General features: G+C 39.7%; 1 long non-coding RNA gene across 5 annotated transcripts in view; it reads left to right on the top strand.

Annotated features, from left to right (window-relative positions):
- The window catches only part of LOC106003575, a 127,354-nt gene that overhangs the window by 33,758 nt on the left and 75,239 nt on the right, over positions 1 to 18,357 (top strand). For all 5 annotated transcript variants that reach the window (XR_006609036.1, XR_006609037.1, XR_006609035.1 and 2 more), the window contains exon 2: positions 11,230 to 11,334. This is a non-coding gene — a long non-coding RNA (uncharacterized LOC106003575). The remainder of the gene's footprint in view (positions 1 to 11,229; positions 11,335 to 18,357) is intronic.

The following is an 18,357-nucleotide window of genomic DNA, read 5'->3' as shown; positions in this document are numbered from 1 at the left end:
TCTCTCCCTGAGTTTTATTGCCAACTAAAGGAGCCCTCCGTCATTCTGTGATGGTACTCTTTTGCCTTTGCTTGAAGACCTTTAACAAATCTTTGAGCAGACCCATTTAAGAGATTTACCTGGCCGGGGCGGGGTTGGGGGGCAGGTATGGGAAACCAGTTCTTCTGTCCCACGCTTATCTTCTCTTTGTCTCCTGGGTTTCAATCTTTATCAAGTCCTAGCATGCATTGGGAACCAATTTAAAAGCAAATCTGTAAGATAAAAGAATTCCCACAACACGTTCAAAATTTAGTATTGGAAAGTGTGTGTGTCTGTGTGTGTGTGTGTTTATGGACTCTTAATGACTGAGGCCTAAATAGGGGAACCAGTGGTTTTAGATCAGGCTGATTTTAGCATGATGGGGACACCCACTGAAATTCTGGATTTGATGTGCCTCTTCAAGCTGGGAGTAATTCTAATTGTTTTCTTGCTCAGCTGACTTGTCTAAGAGACAAAGCCTCACACTGTCTTTGAATCAGAAACAACCAATGGCATTATTAGTCTAAAAGCCAGCAGCTGTTGCTAAAGAAGAGCAAACTGATTTCTCCTCCAACTTTTTATAACATACCTAGATGGGAAGAACATAGGGAAAAAGGAGGAAAGAGTAAATTGGGGTTTTTTTGATAATACAAGTGAATAAAATCAGACCCATATTATGCATTTGACAATACTTATTTTCTTTTTTTGATTCATTAGAAAATTTTCAAAATTTAAAATTAGGGAGACCTCTGAGGGGAATGATTCATTCACTCATTCATTATTTCATTAAAACATGTGTTCAATACCCAATATGTTCACACAGTATTCTAGGTACTGGAGATACAGTGGTAAAACCTAGGCCAATGAAAATTTCCTCCTGTAACTTAGAGTCTAGTAAAGGAAGAGAGAGAAGAAGCAAATAAGTGGAAATATACAGTATATCAGAAAATGATCTATGTAAAGAGAAAAATAAAAATCAGGGTAAATTATTATTACCAGAGTGAGTAAGGGCTCAGTTTTTTTTTTTTTTTTGAAATTGACACCAAGTTTATTGCAGGCTCTCTTTGCCTGGGGCCGCTTAGTACAAATTAAAATTTAAAAATAGATTTTTTTTCCCCTAAGAAAATGCATTGCCACAGCTTGATCAAGACAAAGAGGATTAAGGAAACCCCACTCATAAAAGGACCAATCTGACCCAATTCTCCCAAGCCAGTCAAGGAAGTAGGTGAAATTCTGCATCAGTGGAAGCAAGAGCTCAGGCTCCTTACCCAGCAGGCCTTGCATAGGGTGTAAAGGCCGGGGGTGGCTGACACCCCCTTCAACAACTGACCTATCCCCCATTTTGAGTGCACATTTCTTAGAGAGTGAGTTAGCTTGATGAAGGCTGACTTGAACAGTGTGTCACGTCACTTAGTCATAGGTGACCGGATTCAATGAATTCAAAGCTCTCATTTCCAGATGAAGAAACCAGGACTCAGGGGAGAAAGTCACTTGTCCAAAGGTACTCTGCTAGCAAGCAATGATTCCAGTACTTTCTCAGCTTTTCTGGGAGGCAAAAGGAGAAGAAAGTTACTTTTCTATCCACCAACATTCTTAACTCTCAATGAAGTATTGGGTTGGAAGGTCTGCTCATCGGAAGCTAATTCTTTTTCTTATCATAAAAGTATTCTTTGAAAAACCATTAGGAAATAGAGATAAGCAAAAATATTTTAAAAACACCTAAAACGTTGACTTGTTTCACCTGTGTACTTCTTCCATACCATGCATCTGATGTGTTTTCTGCTTTTCCCCCACTTCAAAATATACCAAGAGCATCTTTCTCTGTCATTAAATATTCTGTGATAAGCTCACAGGACAGAAGCATTTATTTAACCCATTTTCTATTGTTGTTTCGAATTTAAGTTTAGGTTCTTTATCATTACTCATCGCTGTAAACTGTGCTATGATGACCATCTTTAACAATGTTTGAACCTCCACGATTATATCCCTGAATTATAAGGGTTCGGTTTTTAAAAATGTTGTTGGGAAAGGTGTCACTGAGGATGTAATGTTTGAGCCATGGCATGGAAGTAGCCTTGTGCATTTCCAGGGCAAGAATATTCCAGGTAGAAAGAATATGAAGTGCAAAGGCCGTGGGCATGACTGGCTTGCCGGAGGGAGAGAATAGTAGGAGAGGAGTGAATCAAGGTGATAATAGTAGGGAATGAGGTCAGAAATATAAAGTCAAACCACTTTGCATTATTCCTTTACCAATTAGATGGAGAACAGAGGGTTATACAGTAAGTAGTAAAGGATTAGAAACTAACACTGATGTTAGATATAGCCTGATAGCCTTCCATCAGCAAGTGGAAGATATATTCAGGATCTAGTCTATCCAGTTGTAAAGGCAGAAATAAGTTGCATAAGTAGTTTCCTTAATTTTCATCTTCCTGCTTCCGCTGCCCCCACCTCCTCCTCCTCCTCATCCTCCTCTTCTTCTTTTTAAAGGATTTATTTATTTATTCATTTGAGAGAGCGAGAGCAAGAGCGAGAGTGAGAGAGAGAGCGAGCACAGATGGAGAGGGAGAGGGAGAAGCAGAGTCACCGCTGTACAAGGAGCCCGATGTGGGGCTTGATACCAGGACCCTGGGATCATGACCTGAGCCGAAGGCAGCCTCTTAACCAACCCAGGTGCCCCTCACCTTGTGTCTTCTTACTGTCTTAGATTCCACTTTCCTGGGGCAATACTTCAGATCAATTGACTGGAGAGGAAGATGTCTGAGTCTGGTTCAACATGGTTCTGCATGCATTTGCACCTACTAGGAATAGAATCCGATGACACCATTTCCTCCTTTAAGAGTGGCTTTGTAGAATTGTGAGAAACGAAAATGCTCCCAGTGGACATGAACTTATTATTATCCATTTTGTCTGTTAGGACAAAGCCTGAGGTAACAGTACTGATTGATGGGCTGTGGCTAATGGTATAAGCAGATTGTCAGGGACCTAAAAGTAAGAGAATTGTAAGACTGATCACAAAGGATTGGGAAGAAGACATCTATGGATGAATCTTTCTGGGGTTTCAAGTGTGACAAAATGTATCCTTATGGGAATGACCAACAAAAGGCCACTGGGAATGAGGCTTTTAATTATCAGGTGGGCAGGGTGACTCCATTTATGCTGCTGGGACTCTCTCCAATCCCCCTTAGTACTTGATCAAAGTAGTTATGGTGACAGGCATTAAATAAAATATGGACTTGCCTTGAAAATCTGGCTGCTGCACTTGCCAGCAAAGCTACCAACCCTAAGCTTGTAGTGTAGTACCATACCCTGGGGAGGCCGGCTAGACCTCCCCTATCATGGAGGGGGCTTGGACACTTTAGATTTTAATTTGCCTTTCTTCTCATTTTTTTCCCCTTCTTTTAGTATCATCATTCATGCACTGAGTATTTTATACACTCTTAATGATATTTCACTCAACCTTCCTCTGACCAAAGAGGTTTACTTGACATCTGAAAGGAGTGGGAAAAATGGTGACTGTGTGGTTTGGGCCACCCCAAGACCCAGAAGGATCTGGGGTCCATTTAGATAGTCTCACATACAGTGTAGCTGCGATAGGCCACCTTCTGAGTAGGAGACTGTCTTATAATATCTTTTTAGCGAAAGACCAATATACCCTGTTATATCTCTCACAAATTGAAAATATGGGTCTGGAGAAAGTAGGCTAGAAGTGAGAATGGAACTTCTCCCAATGGTAACTAATAATTCACGTGCAATTTTTTTACTTCCCGTTCTCATTCTTTTGGATTTGGTTTGAATATGTCAGTATTGACTAGCAGGATGTTGCCACCTAGGATACCGATTTCATGATATCTGTAGCTCACCCCACCTCCTGCCATTTAAGTGTCCTCATGCTACTGGGTCAGTGGGCCGAAAGGAAGTCATGGCTATGGGCTTGTTAGTCCTGTCAAAGGTCTCACCACACACTGGGTGCAGAGAGAAACGTGGATAAAACTAAAGTCATCTTCTGGAGACCCTCCTAGTACTGCTGTGTTTGCTGACATAAAATAATTTGATAAAAAGGACAAGTCAGTCCTTTATTGGAAGAATCATAGCTCAGATACACTAGGACTGAAATTTTCAGTCACCACTGGTTGAGGGTCTCAACTTCTGACTATCTGCAGTACAGGTTGGAGTCATTCCATGAATGAAACATGGAGAAGGGAGATTTTGAGTGCTTTCCTTTCTCACCCTGATGCCTTGGAGTTTATCAAGGGCTTCCTTTCCTCAAGGGCCCTAAACTTCAATTTTTGGTCCCCATTTCCATGAGCCTAGGAAGCTCCGTCATCTTTTGAGCCACCACTGAGAATTAGCAAATGCCATGAGAGAAAAAAACACTCCGTCAGGCTCACCTGTCTGCCTCCCTCTCCTTTCTTGGATTTTAGTGTCCCAAGTCTTTAGAGCCTTTGTGGCTTTATGATACATTTTGACTTTTTTTTTTTTTAATTCCATTTTTCTAGTTTACTTGGTAGGGTGGTAGGTCTGAAACAAGCTGACCTGTTATTAGCACACCCATGGAACCATGTTTGTTTCCTTCTTGAACTTCCAGTCTCAGTTTGTAATTATAAACTCATTTCATGATAATTTGCTTAATTCCTGACTTTTCCAAAACATGTCATTAGGTACCACACCTGTTTTTGCTCATGGTAGTATCCATGACATAGCACAATGCTAGGCACATCACAGATAGTTAATATTTAGAAAGCCAATGAGTGATTGAACATTGGAGAAACTGCTTATTATTAATAGCTAAACACTGTTTAGGATTAAGATATGACATTGAGTCTGAATATCTGATCTTATAACCTATTGTTTATTCTTAAATCAAAGTGAGGCAAAATGTTTTGCCCTCTGCATCAAGGCTTGGTCTCACATGGATTTTAAGTGGCTCAGGAAGGAATGAGTGTTAGGAGAAATCATTACACACAGTGAATGACCATCCATTGTGAGGGAGGAGCCCAAGACAGTGACATAGAAACAGCTGGTGGAATAAACACTAAGCAATTCAGAGCCACTCAGAAAATGGGCAGGGGGCACCTGGGTGGCACAGCGAGTTGAGCCTCTGTCTCTTGTTTTTGGGTCAGGTCGTGGTCTCAGGGTTGTGAGATGGAGCCCTGCGTTGGGCAGAGTCCATGTTTTATTTGATTTTACATACCCACTGTTGTAGTGGCAGAACAAGGAAAACTCTCTGATTGCTGGAATGAATAAATCAGTGTAGTATCCACTGGGAAAATTATACAAGCAGTAGCTCCACTCTCTCTCTCCAGTAATTTCCTCAGGATAGTTACCCTACAAGGTGTCACCTATAAGGAGCCCTTCAGAGCAGGCCGAAACCGTGTCCTTAGAAAACCATAATCAGAATCAGTGCTTCTGTAACACCTTGCTCAACACTATAGATTCTGGTATTCTAACTCTCTGCCCACTAAGACCTGTAGAAGTGAGGGGGGTGGTTAACTTCCAAATTTTAACATTAAATGCCTATGGTACAACTTATTGTTAGGTAATAAAGCCAGCAGCCACATCTGACTTTGGTTTCTGTATGTAACCAGTCCACTGTATATTAACATATTTTTGAGCCCTTTAAACACAAATGCTTGTCCTATAATTTGTCCTCAGAAGAAAATGTGTTTTGAATAGATAATATGTGTTTTTTTCCCAAATTCATGCCCCGTCACTCAGACACATTAGCTGTGTGTGTGTGTGTGTGTGTGTGTGTGTGTGTGTGTGTGTGTATCTCCTCTCCTGTCGTGCCTCATCCTAACTTTGCCTTCTTGGTAGGTCAACCTGTTTGTAGCAGAAGAGGTGAACTCACTCCCAGACCTTTGCAGATCCATAAGAGAGTCTCCCTTGGAGTTACCTGTCAGGTTCTCTGGCCTGTCTCTGGAATGTCCTCACTGCCACTCCAAGGTTACACCCCTAGCCTACCCATGATAGAATCCCTTCAACCCAAGCCCTGGTGGGAGCTGGCAGCCTTAACTTGTCCTTCATATCCTGGAAGAAACATATATCCCTGGAGAAATGACTGGCTCCTGCAAGAACACAACACCAGTACCTTACATGAAATCTAGAATATTAAGGCCTAAGTAATTTTTAATTATTTTAGTGAAAAAGTGTTCCCAGATAATATCCACCTCATCAAGATCTCCAGGGATATATGTTTCTTCTAGGATATGAAGGACAAGGATTGTTTTTCAGAGTTCACAGTTTCTCATGGTTCGTCTCTCTCTCTGATTTCCCCCAACTCACTTCTCTCCATTTCCCACTGTCTTCTGTGTTATTCCTTATGCTCCACAAGTAAGTGAAACCATATGATAGTTGACTCTCTCTGCTTGACTTATTTCTCTCACCATAATCTCTTCTGGTCCCGCCCATGCTGATACAAAATTTGGGTATTCATCCTCTCTGATGGAAGCATAATATTCCATTGCATATATGGACCACTTCTTTCTTATCCATTTGTCCATTGAAGGGCATCTCGGTTCTTTTCTCAGTATGGTGACTGTGGCCATTGCTGCTATGAACATTGGGGTATGGATGGCCCTTCTTTTCACTACATCAGTATCTTTGGGATAAATACCCAGTAGGGCAATTGCAGGGTCATAGGGAAGCTCTATTTTTAATTTTTTAAGGAATCTTCACACCATTTTCCAAAGTGGCTGCACCAACTTGCATTCCTACCAACAGTCTGAGAGGGTTCCCCTTTCTCCACATTGTCTCCAACACTTGTTGTTTACTATCTTGTTAATTTTGGCCATTTTAACTGGTGTAAGGTGGTATCTCAATGTGGTTTTATTTGAATCTCCCTGATGGCTAATGATGATGAACATTTTTTCATGTGTCTGTTAGCCATTTGTATGTCTTCTTTGGAGAAGTGTCTGTACATGTCTTCTACCCATTTTTTGACTTGATTATCTGTCTTGTGTGTGTTGAGTTTGAGGAGTTCTTTATAGATCTTGGATATCAGCCTTTTGTCTTAGTGTCATTTGCAAATATCTTCTCCCATTCCGTGGGTTGCCTCTTTGTTTTGTTGACTATTTCTTTTGCCGTGCAGAAGCTTTTGATCTTGATGAAGTCCCCAAAGTCCATTTTCATTTTTGTTTCCTTTGTCTTTGGAGACAAACCTTGAAAGAAGTTTGCTGTGGCCAATATCAAAGAGGTTACTGCCTATGTTCTCCTCTAGGATTTTTATAGATTCCTGCCTCACATTGAGATCTTTTATCCATTTTGAGTTTGTTTTTGTGTATGCTGTAAGAGAATGGTCGAGTTTCATTCTTCTGCACATAGATGTCTAATTTTCCCAGCACCATTTATTGAAGAGATTGTCTTTTTCCCACTGTTTATTTTTTCCTGCTTTGTTGAAGATTATTTGACCATAGAGTTGCGGGTACATATCTGGGTTCTTTACTCTGTTCCACTGGTCTATGTGTCTGTTTTTGTGCCAGGATCATGCTGTCTTGGTGATCACAGCTTTATAGTAAAGCTTGAAATCAGGTAACATGATGCCCCCAGTTTTGTATTTTCTTTTTCAACATCTCCTTGGTGATTCAGGTTCTCTTCTGGTTCCATACACATTTTAGGATTATTCGTTCCAGCATTTTAAAAAATGCCGGTGGAATTTTGATTGGGATGACAATGAAAGTATAGATGGCTCTAGGCAGTATAGACATTTTAACAATGTTTATTCTTCCAATCCATGAGTATGGGATGCTCTTCCATCTTTATCTTCTTCAATTTCTTTCATGAGTGTTCTGTAGTTCTTCGAGTGCAGGTCCTTTACCTCTTTGGATAGGTTTATTTCCAAGCATCTTATGGTTCTTGGTGCTATAGTAAATGGAATCAATTCTCTAATTTCCCTTTCATATTTTCATTGTTAGTGTATAAGAAAGCCACTGATTTCCATGTATTGATTTTGTATCCTGCCACATTATTGAATTGCTGTATAAGTTCTAATAGTTTGGGGGTGGAGTGTTTTGTTTTTTCCATACAAAGTATCATGTCATTTGTGAAGGGAGAGAATTTGACTTCTTCTTTTTCCTTTGAATACCTTTTATTTCTTTTTGTTCTTATTGCTGTTGCAAGGCTTCTAGTACTATGTTGAATAACAGTGGTGAGAGTGTTTGGTAGGGGTAGTGAGATCAGGAGTAGTGAGATCAGGAACATAAGAAGTTCCTGATCTCAAAGGGAAGGCTGTCAGCTTTTCCCCATTGAGGATGATACTCACTGTGGGTTTTTCATAGATAGTTTTTATGAAGTTGAGCAGTGTTCCTTCTATCCTTATCTTTGAAGGGTTTTGATCAGGAATGGATGCTGTATTTTGTCAAATGCTTTTTATGCATCAATTAAGAGCACCATGTGGTTCTTCTCTTATTGATTTGTTCTATCACATCGATTGATTTGCTAATGTTGAACCACCTTTGCATCCCATGGATGTACCTTTGCATCCCATGGATGCTTAGTATACTTTCCCCATACAGCGTGTGTGTTCTAGGAAGACATGAACTTCATCTTATTTATTTCTGCATTTTGGGGTTAAAGTTTACAATACAAATTGGCACAAAATATGCTGCGGCTTTTATTTACTATAATTGATCTTATCAAGCTCTGGGCACCCCAGTTCTGCAGCTAGTGGGAGCCCGAGTGTTATAGGAAGCACTTAATTGCCTATTAGAGGTAACTCAACCTCCTCTGGTTTAACAAGTGTTTCTTTGTGATCAATTTAGTTTTTATGATTGGGCTTTAGGGCAACTGGTAAAATGAAATAGCTCATCAGTTCAAAGCATAATATCCTTATTAGAACTCTTTTTTTTTTTTCTCCAAATACTTGTTCAGAGAGAAAATTGAACTGTTTAATATAGTGTGGAGGTAGTCTTCTGGTGTTGGGCTACCATCTCTATTCTCGGTGTCTGTTGAGGGATTAGCTTTTTCAGTGCCTCGTTTTCATTAGCTGGTATCCACAAGGGTATGGGTAGATTTCACCTAGTCTACTTGGGTTACCTGCTTGGCTCTCCTCTTGACATCTGTAGTCCCTTCCAGTTGTGTGGGTTTTTCTGGGTTCTGTGGTTCATCTCTCCCAGTACTGGATCCTTCAGATTTCTCAACACCATGGCTTCCAGGGAACCCATCTGGGCCATGAGAACTCCAGGATCTCCTACATGTCAAGTATTGTCATGGCAGATAAGGATATTCACTTCCAGTTGCTTATGTCTAATCTCCCCGTGGTTGAGAGAGGCTGTTTTGAAATGATAGGAAAATTTTAAGAGAAAGAACAACTTTAGTCTGTTAGATTTCAGCAAAAGGAATGCCATTCAGAAAATCATTGTCATAAGAGAACTGACAGAGCCAAGAAAAACGGAGTAAATTTTGCTATTCTTGTTGGCAGAAAGAGAGCTTTCAGTTAGCCTGTGCTAAGATACGGAACCTGGATACTGTGGTTTGTCAGATTGGAGAGCTGATCTAGAATTACTGAAGTATAATAACAGTAAACAAGGGGCACCTGGGTGGCTCAGTAGGTTGAAGCCTCTGCCTTCAGCTCAGGTAATGGTCTCAGGGTCCTGGGATTGAGCCCCACGTCGGGCTCTCTGCTCAGCGGGGAACCTGCTTCCTCCTCTCTCTCTGCCTGCCTCTCTGCCTACTTGTAATCTCTGACTATCAAATAAATAAATAAAATCTTAAAAAAAAACAGTAAACAACTATTATGTTTCAGTATAATAAATATAATAGAAAAAAACCTGAAGGAAGGTAATTGGTTTTAAGATATAGAAATTTCAGTAACTCTGACCGTGTTTGGGATTCACATCCTCAAGAAACAGAGAGAGATTATCAAACTTTTGTATAATAATTTCTATTATTAGCTCCCAGTAAAAACTGCTATTGAACAGTTAAGGTTGCTGCTATTAAGGTTGGACAATGGAACTGCTTCCATGTCATTGTGTAGTCCTCGGGGAACCGAAGATGAGTAACTGAATGTGGGTAATTCCTCATACTTCTTCTAGTAAAACACTGCCTGTGAAACAATAGAATCCAGTAGGTAGTGGGTTGCACATTTAGGCAGTGAATAATATTTGCTCCTCTCAGAGATCATTTCACTTGGCATCACTTGCTTTTCCTCTTCTGCTGAAAACTTCTAGAAGTTTTTTTTTTTTTTCAAAGATTTTATTTATTAATTTGACAGAGAGAAATCACAAGTAGACGGAGAGGCAGCCAGAGAGAGAGGGAAGCAGGCTCTCCGCTGAGCAGAGAGCCCGATGCGGAACTCGATTCCAGGACTCTGAGATCATGACCTGAGCCGAAGGCAGCGGCTTAACCCACTGAGCCACCCAGGCGCCCCAAGAAGTTTTTTTTTTTTTTTAGAGAGAAGGTATAAATATAAAAATTATATTGCAAGAATTCCCATCAGGCTGATCTGTTTGCTGAAACACTTAAGACCAGCAGGCGTCAGAAGAATATGACATCAAAAGCCTTTTTCTCTCAGCTAAAGCAATCTTTCACACCAAGGTATAAAGTATTATCAAGATTCAGACAGGAAAATGCTGAAGCACTCTGTTATTTCTCTCCCTCATGTCTGTGCTTTTTTTTTTTTTTTTTTTTTAATGTTTAAGTTATTTTAGGCATTTTATTTTTTTGTTTCTTTTTGTTGGTGACTAGTCAGCCCTTATTGACTCTTTAGTTCTTTGGATTATTCACTTGTAAATGAATGAAAGCATATTTATTATATTGTTAGTTAATCAGAAATTCTCTGATTATTCTCTTTCTGAAGTTCTACAGGAATTAAAGACATTCTCATATGATTTAGCACTTAATTGTATGTCATTTTGTCGTTGTTTACTAAAACTTACTGGGTTTGTCTTATTTCTTCCCTAAATAATGGGCTTCTTATAAAAAAAATTAGTGAAATGGTGAAATGGTTAATTCTGTGTATCAATTTGACTGGATTACTGGGGTGCCTTACATTTGGCGGGACATTATTTGGACTGTGTCTATGAGGGTGTTTCTAGATGAAATTAACCTCTGAATCAGTAGACTCTAAAATATGAGTGGGTCTCATCCAAATAATTAAAGACCTAAATAGAACAAAAATATTCAGGAGGAGGGAACTCTTTTTGTCTGACTGCTTTAAGCTGGGATGTTGGTCTTTTTCCACCTTCAGATAGGAACTGAAACATTGGCTTTTTCTAGGTCTGGAGGCTGCCAGCCCTGAGAATTTATGCCATTGGCCTCTGGGGTCTTGCCGACTGCAGATCTGGGGAATTCTAAGCCTCCACGGTTGTATGAGAAAACTCCGTAAGTAGATCTCTTTATGTATACATATATTTTACTAGTTCTCTTTGTTTGGACAACTCTAACCAGTACTATGGGTCATGTCTGTTATTTATTTCGTATCATCCATAGGACTTAGTACATCATGGTTATGTTAGAAACTTAAACTTTTAGAGAACTGTGATTCATAAAAGGTAGTCAGTTACTCTGATACAAATCCTGACAACACATTTGTAAATTCTTGAGTACTAGAATTGTTGCTCTTGTTCGTTTTGACAAAGGTAGAAATAAAGGTAGTAAAAAAAATGCAGTATTGACCTTGATTAGGTGGTGTCAAATGAGCTAAATTTCTGTATTTGAATGATGAATTGTAATTACAGCACACTATACAGCATGATTCTCATCATGAAAGATGTTATTTAAATGATAATTTAAATTAATCTCATCAAAAGCCCATGTATATCTTCTGAAAGTTCATGATATTGTAAGTGGCATAAGAAAGGCTCTATTTGGGGCGCCTGGCTGGCTCAGTGGGTTAAGCCGATGCCTTTGGCTCAGGTCATGATCTCAGGGTCCTGGGATAGAGTCCCACATCAGGCTCTCTGCTCAGCAGGGAGCTTGCTTCCTCTTCTCCTCTCTTTTCTCTCTCCCTGCCTCTCTGCCTACTTGTGATTTCTCTCTGTCAAATAAATAAATAAAATCTTCAAAAAAAAAATTCTCTTCCCTACTGTTTAAAAAAAAAAAAAAAAGGCTCTATTTGTCACTACTGCCTGTAAGGTGTGTAAACCAATTAAGGCATGTCATCTTTCCTGTAGCAATTGTTGCTTTTGACCCCAGACATGGCATACATTTGGATTTGTTTTTCAGTTAGTTGTGATAAATGCTTTGTCTGATTTCACCTCTGACCCTTGATACGGATTTGCAGGAGGATGGTTGAGATCAAAGTTTTAACGTTTGTTACAAAACAGAGTGAAGCTATAGCTAATCAGTGACAAATTGAACTCTGTGGTTTTGATCGGGTTGGGGTAGTAACTGAATTAATGGATCAAAGTTAGAAAATGTGCCAAACTGTGCACCAGAGATAAGTGAGCAGAGAAGCACATTTGTCATAAGTGGACCATGATTCTGTTCCCTTCAGTGTGTGATGATACGAATGTCTTCACATGAAAGAGTATTGTGAGCTCTTATGTTTACTGAGCTCAAACACTTCTATTCTTTATTATAGGAATATTATAAAAATAATTTATGAAAATATGAAAAGTTTCTTTTCTCCTGAGAAAAGAGCTTAGATACCTAGGCTGAAAAATCTGAGAAAGAAGAAACATCAAATTGACAAGCATGGAAGAAACATTTCCTCCAAAATGTCTGGTATTCTGCATTTGCCACTGATCTATTTTTTATATGTATTCAGAAAGGATTATTTTCCCTAATAATTTGGTAGATTGCCCCTAGAGATACTGAAAAATATAACACTTGCTAATATTGCTCACTGGCTATTGAGCATGATAGAGTTAAATACTCTTTAGCTGCAACTTCTCGGTGAAAAGTTGGTGCTATTTCAGGGGCATTAAGCATGGCATCCCTATTACTTTCCAGGAGGGGTGTTCAACTCTGTTCTCATTAAGTAGCTTTTCTTCCACTTCAAATGTGACATGAATAAAGCCGTCTCTATCACCTCAACCTAGTGTAGACCTATCATGTGGATGTTCCCCATGGGACACAGAGGACTCAGATCATGGGGCACAGAGGACTCAGATCAGTAGAAGATGCATTTTGTAGATCAAGTGGAGAGTAGTGAAAGCACCCACTTTTGCAGCATAACTATTAAGAGCAGATATCAAATGGAACATTGAACAAACCCATGAGCAGATAATAAGAATAACGATTTTGCTCGAAGGAAGTGAGCTCTGGATCATGCATGTAAAACCACAAATAGTATGTGGCTTTTGACAGAAGGGATGCAGAAATGGATAAACAGGAGACAAGAGAACTAGGACCTGGATTGAACCCCAACAGTGATGATTCTCCTAATCATCCTTGACTGAAGATTTTTACCAAAAACATTGAGGAGAATCTGGAAATTAGTATTAAAATTTCTCTGTATGCCATTTATTGTTTGTATTCAGGATATAATAATTATACTTATTAGTGAATTATAAAATAAAATAAGTGATATAAGCATCTTTTTAAACAAATAATTGTACAAGTATTTAATTGCATTTAGGGTGGGGTATTTGAAGGAGAAATATTTCTTTTTTTAAAGATTTTATTTATTTATTTGACAGACAGAGATCACAAGTAGGCAGAGAGGGAGGAGGAAGCCGGCTCCCTGCTGAGCAAAGAGCCTGATGCGGGGCTCGATCCCAGGACCCTGAGACTATGACCCAAGCCGAAGGCAGAGGCTTTAACCCACTGAGCCACTCAGGCACCCCAAAATATAAGGTTTTAAGAGAACACATATGGGGGAAACTGATCTAGGTGAAATATTTATTAATGGCAGATGAGTCATGGAAAACTTCCCTTTAGAAGTCATCCAGAAGTCCATATTTGAAGTCTGCACAGGTGTTTTTAGAGACTGAGTGACTGTGGACATATATAAGTAGGGGAAAACCAAAGAAAATTAGACTGGCTTGTTTCTGAGGTCTGTTCTAATTCAGACATCCAATGACATACGTTAGTAACTTCTGAATTTTCACCTGCACATAGTAGGTCTCATTAACTCAGCAGCTAAAAGTATGTATGGCAGGTACGATAGAAGGTGTGTCATAAATATCTTTGACTCCAACAGACTAGGATGTTTTGGGGCCACCAATGGAGCCAACCTGTGTAGGGGTATGTTGCTCCTGATATCAGTCACAGGAAGCAACTCAGAAAGCAGAGTGTTTCATGGTCCTTAGTATTTATTCATTTTCCTCTGCCACATATCCATATAATGGGATGCCTTCCTCTATGAAGTATCATTTTTATTGTACAATGCAGATACGTTCCCTCTAAATTAATTCTTTTATCATTACAAAGTTCTTGAGTTAAAGCTCTCCTATTGTTGGGGGTGAATGGGCTGAGAAGACACTGCCTGAACACAGCTAACTCCACTTGGGTCCCAGAAGAGCTGAACCTGGAATTCAGTCCTTGTCCAGAATGCTGCCTTTGCCATACTCATTTCAGTCTGGAGTGTTAGATGATATCTACTTTTTTGGATATCATGAAGTCTGTATAACAGATTTGAGGGAAAAAAGTGAATGTGACTAAAAAGAATGTCTTCATCACTTTATTGAACTGACTGCTCAATCCCTTAGTAATTCTGACTAATCCTGGTGTATGAGGTTATGCTGGAGGAGAGTTCACGCCTTTCCTAGATCTGGGTGTTCTCAGGAGACATCCCTCTCACCCAACTCCAGAAATGGAAGCCAATCAAGTAACAAATATTTATTCATCCCTTCTTATGGGTCCAACACTGAGCTAAGCATGAGGTTTACAAAATGGAGGCCTGCTGTATTCCTGAACTTTGAGTAATTGTTCTAATTACATAAAAGCACAAAAGAAAGAATTGCCACAGCCCAAGGTATTTCATCTTAGCTAGAGAGGCAATAAGATACAAATTGAAGAAAATCAGTGTGACCTGAAGCAAAGAGGTTTCATGAAAGAGGCATAATTGTAGAGATACTTGTGGAAGGAGGAGGTTAGGGGAGAGGGGAATGGATAGGCAGATGGGAGGAGCAAGTCCACCATGCTAAGAAACCGGTCCCAGGTTTGGGCATCATCCTGGGACTTCAGCCTAGCTTTTGTGGCCATCACTGGTCCTGTATTTCTATTAAGGCCATAGGTGCCCAAGATACAAATAATATCTGTATCTGTCTTCTTAAACTGAGTTTCTGGTATTAAGTTCCCTCATATTTCAACTCCACCATCTTGACTGTTTGTCTTCCATAGGAAGAAAGAATTTAAGAGAGAGAGGGATGTGGTTTTGATCTCAAGATTTATGTGTAGAGTTTCCTGTGCTTGCTTTTCTCAGGAAGGGTTATTCCTTCTCTTTGTTTTTCAGTTGTATACACAAGTCTCTGTAAAATAAGACACCAGTTGTGATATAGATGCTAGTCCTCCCTAACCATCTGTGTTGTTTTCTTATTCCTGAGCCCCCAGGAGACCACATTTTTCTGGGCTCCCTTGCAGGTAGGTGTAGCACTGCGAACATCTGGGCAATGGTGAGGGAGCAGGAATGATAGGATCAGTTCCAGGCTGGTGTAGAGAACTTCTCAGGTGCAATTCTCTTTTATTCCCTGGCTAATTGGAGAGGACTCTAGGGAACCACACAAAGCTGTGGCCTCTGGCAGGAAGGGCCGTTGTCCCTGAATTGTGAACATAGGACAGAGCCTCCCCTCCCCTTTGTTATTACCTATATTGGATTATGATATGTGATGATATGAACCAGAAGGAATCCTGGTGAGTTGATTTCCCAAAGCAATATCACGATCATTTAAAGCATATGGACACATTTCTCACAATGGAGCTTAGTGATTTCTGATAAATTTTGCAATAAAGTTTTTCTTTGGAAATAACCTCAAGAAAGGAAGGTGTTAGGGCAATGTGATGGTTAATTTTGTGGGTCAGCTTGGCTAAGTTGCTTAATTAAACTCTAATCTAGCTGTTGCTGTGAAGGCATTTGTAGATGCAGTTAATAGCTAAAATCAGTTGGCTTCAAGCAAAGGACATTAACCTGGATAATGTGGATGGGCCTCGCATCAGTCAGTTGAAGGCCTTCAAAGCAAAAGCTGAGGTTTTCAAAAGAAGAAATTCTGCCTCGAGCCTATGGCAGCAGCTTCTTCTTGGATTTCCAACCTACCAATCTCCCATGATTGCAGGAGCTAATTCCTTACAATAAATCTCTGTACACACACACACACACACACACACACTCACACACACAATTGGTTCTGTTTTTCTGTTGAATCTTGGCTGGTACAGGTAGACAATCATTTTTGTAGGTTTTTTTAATTAAGCCTCAGGAATGGTAATTGCTAGAATAATGTTTTGAACATGAGTTTTCTAAAAATATATGTTATCCATTATTAAATATGGTTAAATGGATCAATGAGTAACCAACTGGAGGTTTAAGTGCTATGAAAATTACTATTGAGGGTTGAAAGTAAAAAATGTAAATTAAACCATATAATGATATGATATTAAAATGCTCTAAAAATAAATAGGAACACTCATACATTCATGCTTTTCTTTTGTCTTAAGAAATAAAATGACCTAGTTCCCTGTGCCCCCCCAACATAAAATTGAAGGAATGTTGCTATCTAGGCCTCTAATAGTTTCCAGTTTCTCAGCAAGTAAGATACAGGTTTGCTCTTCATTTCTGCAGTGATTAAGTATATTTCATGTATAAAAATTGTTGGTGCCCTCTGGTGGACAGAACTCAAAACAAAACAAAACAAAGTGAAACATATAAGTCTATAATAGTCCCCCCTTATCCAGGGTTTTGCTTTGCTTTAGTTTTAATTTTAGGTCTACCAGTGTTGGGAAACAGATGATTCACTCTCCTCCTGACAAAACATCAAAAAGTCCATAGTAGCCCAACACTATGTCACAATGCCTGGGTCACTCATCTCACTTCCTCTCATAACATAGGCATTTTGTCATCTCACATCATCATAAGAAGGTGGATACAGTACAATAAGATATTTTGAAAGAGACCACATTCACCTTTTACTACAGTGTATTGTTAACATTTTCTATTTCATTATTATTGTGGTTAATATTTTACTGTGGCTAATTTATAAATTAAACTTTATTGTAGGTATATATGTATAGGAAAAAACAGAGTATGTGTAGGGTTCAGTGCTATTTGTGGTTTCAAGTATCTGCTGGGGTTTTGGAATGCTTCCCCCTTGGATAAGCAGAGAGGTGCTACTGTACAGAGAGCAGTCTGCTATTTTAGTATGTTCTCAAAGTTCCTTTCTAAATTTGGGAATCTTAATGCATTTTTTCACAGAAGAAGAGAGATTAGCATCTCAGATTTGTTTATAAATCCCTATTATAATACATGAAATACTTGAAATATGGCACCCAAAGTAATAGAGCCTAACAAAAAGTGAGACAATGATTCCATGAGAAGTGTTGGAAACTATCACTTGGGAATGCATTGCCATCTCTCCTGCTGTGGCCTTGACTGCAGTGGAAGACTGCAGGATCCCTCTTTGAGGTGTTTCCAGGGGCAGGGACATATATGTTTTGGTGGAGGGCCATAGCTGAAGGTTTTTAGGAATGGCGCTTGGTTGAGGGGAGGTGGGCCGTGGAAAGAAGTGAGGCCGAGCTCAGCTTTGAGGAGTGGGATAAGCCGCCAAGATTGCGAGAAATAGGTGATCTTGGAACTAAGGTGCATAATGGGGTTGGAGGAACAAGAGTGATTTCAAAGACAGGGAGAGGGCAGTAAAGAACAATGGTAAGGGCTGTGGTGCCTTGAAGCTGGCTTGTACCCGCTCGAGAAAGCTGATGGTTAAGTTTTCAACAATTCTTGGGGCTCCTGGCTGGCTCAGTCAGTTAAGCGTCTGCTTTCCTGCTCAGATCATGATGCCAGGGTCCTGGAATCTAACCCTGTGTCGGTCTGCTCAGTCAGGAGACTGCTTCTCCCTCTGCCTCTGCCTACCCATCTCCCTGCTAGTGCTCTCTGTCTCTGTGACATATAAATAAATAAATAAATAAATCTTAAAAAAAAAAGTTTTCTAGTTCGGCCCAGACATTATTAAAAATTGAGCCATAGGGGCGCCTGGGTGGCTCAGTGGGTTAAGCCTCTGCCTTCGGCTTAGGTAATGATCCCAGGGTCTGGGGATCGAGCCCCACGCCGGCCTCTCTGCTCTGTAGGGAGGCTGCTTCCTCCTCTCTCTCTCTGCCTGCCTTTCTGCCTACTTGTGATCTCTGTCTGTCAAATACATAAGTAAAATCTTTAAGAAAAAAAATTGAACCATATAAACTTACAATTAAATACTTTTTAAAATAATTTAAAAAACCAATATACACTCAAAAACTCATTGCATCCTAATTATT

Source organism: Mustela putorius, unplaced genomic scaffold (assembly GCF_011764305.1).
Source record: "Mustela putorius furo isolate JIRA1106 unplaced genomic scaffold, ASM1176430v1.1 tig00003834_pilon_pilon_pilon, whole genome shotgun sequence".
NCBI classification, from domain to species: Eukaryota; Metazoa; Chordata; class Mammalia; order Carnivora; family Mustelidae; genus Mustela; species Mustela putorius.
The sequence above is the reverse complement of the archived record's forward strand: the minus strand, read 5'-3'. Positions and strand labels throughout refer to the sequence as shown.